Raw genomic sequence first — 3,834 nt, forward strand, 5'->3', positions numbered from 1 at the left:
TCACTACACTCTCGTATAGCTTCAACCTTGAACAATGTAGCACTAAGTAGATCATCATCTACTCTAACTAGTTTTTCATCGCCGTTAGGTACGCGAGATAGATGATCAACCCCATGATATGTTTTTGCTAAGGTCTCAATGATTATAAAATCAAATTCAAGATTGATCAGTAAGGCTTGATGGTCACTATAGAAAAAAAACTTATTATCCAATAGATAATGTTAAAATTTCTTCACCACATACACCATAGCTAATCCTTCACGTTCTGTGGTGGTATAAATCATCTCAGCCTCACACAATTGTCCACTAGCAAAACTTATTGGGTAGTCTAGTTTGTGTTCACTCGGGTAAGCTACGATGTATCTAATAGCAAAGTATATCCCAGTTTGGCACTTGTAAGATTGGAGAGCCAAAGCTTGCTTTAACGTATCATAGGCATGTTGGCACTCTTTCATCCACTTAAATACAATGAGAAGCTTGTACAATAGATGAGCAACATTGGAATAGAAGTGTATAATAGTAACCTATGTGTTGCATAAACCTTTGGACTCCATTGAGTTCATAGGTGGGGATAATCTTAAGATAAATTTTATCTTGCTCTCTTGCATGGTAGAACCCCATTTTTGGACACTATATGTCCTAATATGACCCCATGTTTTATCCAAAATTAGCATTTGAAAGGGTTTAAGGATATGCGATAAAGTCTACATCGTTCAAATACCTTATGTAAACAAGATAACTGCTCCTTCCCAAATAAATGCATAAATCATCTAAGAAAACTTCAAGAAAATTCCCGAATAAATGCATAAATCATCGTTCAAATACCTTATGTAAACAAGATAAATGCTCCTTCTCGAATAAAAGCATAAATCATCTAAGAAAGCTTCAAGAATCTTCCTCGGGAGATCCTTAAAAGTAGTATTCATAAGTCGTTGGAATGTAGCTAGTACATTTGTGAGACTAAATGGTATAACTCTATATAAATGAATACACCATATTCTATAATAACAAAACCAATCTTAGCTTGATTATTAGGGTAAATTTGATTATATCCTAAGGATCTATCTAAGAAGTTGTATGCTTCTTTCCTAAAATACTATGCGTTTGAGAATGTGTTCTAAATATAGCAGGGGGTAATGGTCTCTTCTTCTTTTGTAACCACATTTACCTTCTTGAGATCGACATATACTCTCAATTTTCCATTCTTTTTTGGTACAAACATAATCAATGAAACCCACTTTGAGTGTTCAATCTCATAGATGAATCCACACTTGTCTATCTCTTCTTTAAGAGTTTTAGTATACTTGGGATTCATAGGATAGCGTCACTACAACACCCTTAACAGGTACTCCCTTCATGTCATGGTAACTCCATGAAAAGTAATCCTAATATTCCTTGAGGAGAGTAATGAGTTTTGCTTCCTAAGTCTTGGTGAGGTCTTTTGCTATAAAGACTAGCTTAGGGTCTTCCCTAGATTCAGCCAAGTCTACTTTTACTTTAGTTGGGCCATCATAGACTCCTTTTACCTCACTTTGTTGGTTTTTGTGTGGCATTATTAAACACTAATTTACGGTCCCTAATTATAAAACATTTATAGTACTCCAGTGTGGATGGGTGCAAGTCATGGGATGGGTGTAAGTCAGGTGTTGGCTCATGATCTTCTTCGGTTACTTTAGCTGCACAGGTGCTTCCTTCTCCTTTTGGGCTAGTTCTTTATTTTTCTTTCACCTAGCGGAATGACTAAGCTTTGGTTTGTTAGTGATATCAATTTTAGCTATTAACTTAGTGGGAGGAGGGTAGCAAAAATACCTTTTTGTAATTCCTCTCCCCAATTATTAATAAACTCGTGATGTGCATACCTTTGGGAGTTCTTGATCATGAGGTGTAACCCATATAGATCCTCTTGGTCCTTAGCTATCAATTGATGCCCCCTCCCTCTTGCTATCAACAAGAGGTTTGTTGCACCTCCTTGCAAGGACTCACCTCTCTCAATGTCTACACTCTCTCTCACAAAGCATAGAAAGGTACATGTACTAGGAGTAAGCAAGGATCTCCTCTCAACTCTCTTTCTCTCTCACACACACACACAAATACATAAGAGAGAGAAAGGATATGGAAAGAACTCACTTAGCATAGGGTTTGTGTCATTCCATTACAAAAAAAGTGTCTTATATTTACAATTGGCCCTTATTCACATTTGGTTGCCCAAAAATTAAAAACTAACTAATACATTGGTTATTATCTAACTTTTTTAATATATTTATAATTTTTAATTGCCTTTTCATGACACTTATTGCTACTCGTGTGTAGAGAGTGCTTTTGTTAATCCCAAATGGGTTAACATCCCCCCCAAAACTTTTATAGTGCCTTTTAATGATAGTTATTGCTACTCTTATGTGTAGAGAGTGCTTCTGGTAATCCCTGATATAAGTTTCATCCTTGGAACTTTGTTATGGCCTAAAGACTTGGTTTTGCCAAGCTTGAATTTGTAATGGGCTTGCATGTTTAGAATTTTTTTTGTGCCTTTTCATGACACTTAGTAGAGAGTGCTTCTATTAATCCCACCGCTTGATATAAGTTCCATCGTTAGAACTTTGTTACAGCCTAAAGACTTGGTTGCTAAGCTTGAATTTGTAATGGTTCCTTCTGGATTGTGCCTTGCATATTTACAATTTTTGTAGTGACCTTTCATGACACTTGTTTCTACTCGTGTGTAGAGAGTGCTTCTATTAATCTGAAAATGGGCTAACATCCCCCCACCTGATATAAGTTCTGTCCTTGGAACTTTGTTTTTACGACCTGAAGACTTGGTTGCCAAGCTTGAATCTGTAATGGTTTCTTCTGGATTGTAGCTTTTGTAATCCAAAAAGATGTATCTATCATGTCATCAAATGTTATATTTTTTTGCATGTAACTTAGTAAGCATAAAAGACGATGATGATAATACATGATATGTTCCTCTTCATGTCAAAGCATGACTTCTTTATCATTATTCTCCACAGCTTCCTTCTTCTAGTCGAGAGGTACCACGATCAACTTCATAAGACTTCTTCAACATAATTCTCCACATCTTGCTTCTTCTGGTTGAGAAGTACTTCTTCTGGTTGAGAAGTACCACAATCCACTTCATAAATCTACATATGATGCTATAATCGTTGGATCGGGTATCCTTTTATAGGCTCATATTCAACAAAAGATATTGCCTTTGGTTCTCTATGTTGGTAAAGCATGCTAGATCAAACAGAGAAAAGTTGTAACAAACATGAGAGTCCTTCCTTTGTTCCATGCACAAACTCTGTTGGTGTGAACCTCCTTTTGATTGGCATGTAAAGAGGATCCACTCTAAGTGTTGATGATGCCCACTTATATATCTATCCATATTCTACAATGGTTAAAAATTCTTTCTGCCATTCCACATGCCAAACTCCTCGATCCTAGGGTTTTCATCATTTATCTCTATCTTTGAGGAGACCCCCCTCCTTGTGTATAGGATGCTACTATTTTCATCTTTTATAATTGTAAGAAATCATACATGTAACCATCTCTTATCTCTAACACATCTTGCAACTATCAATTTAGCGAGCTTTGTGTTGACTGCTACGTTCTCGCACAATGTACCTTTCCCTGCACGGGCTTTGGCTCTTCCCACTTTGGCAAGGAGGCCCTGATTGGATATGGCAACAAGTAAGGGAATTTCTTGGGGCTTGTACTATATGTTTCTAGAAAAATGCTTGTTGTGGGGTTGAAGGGCATTATCTACATTAGAACTTTGAAAAATAGTTTTGATCATAGCATTGGATTTCCAATTTTGATCAAATCTTCATACTCTGTAGA

Source organism: Cibotium barometz, chromosome 42 (assembly GCF_041138505.1).
Source record: "Cibotium barometz isolate CiBa-2024 chromosome 42, ASM4113850v1, whole genome shotgun sequence".
Taxonomy (NCBI): domain Eukaryota; kingdom Viridiplantae; phylum Streptophyta; class Polypodiopsida; order Cyatheales; family Cibotiaceae; genus Cibotium; species Cibotium barometz.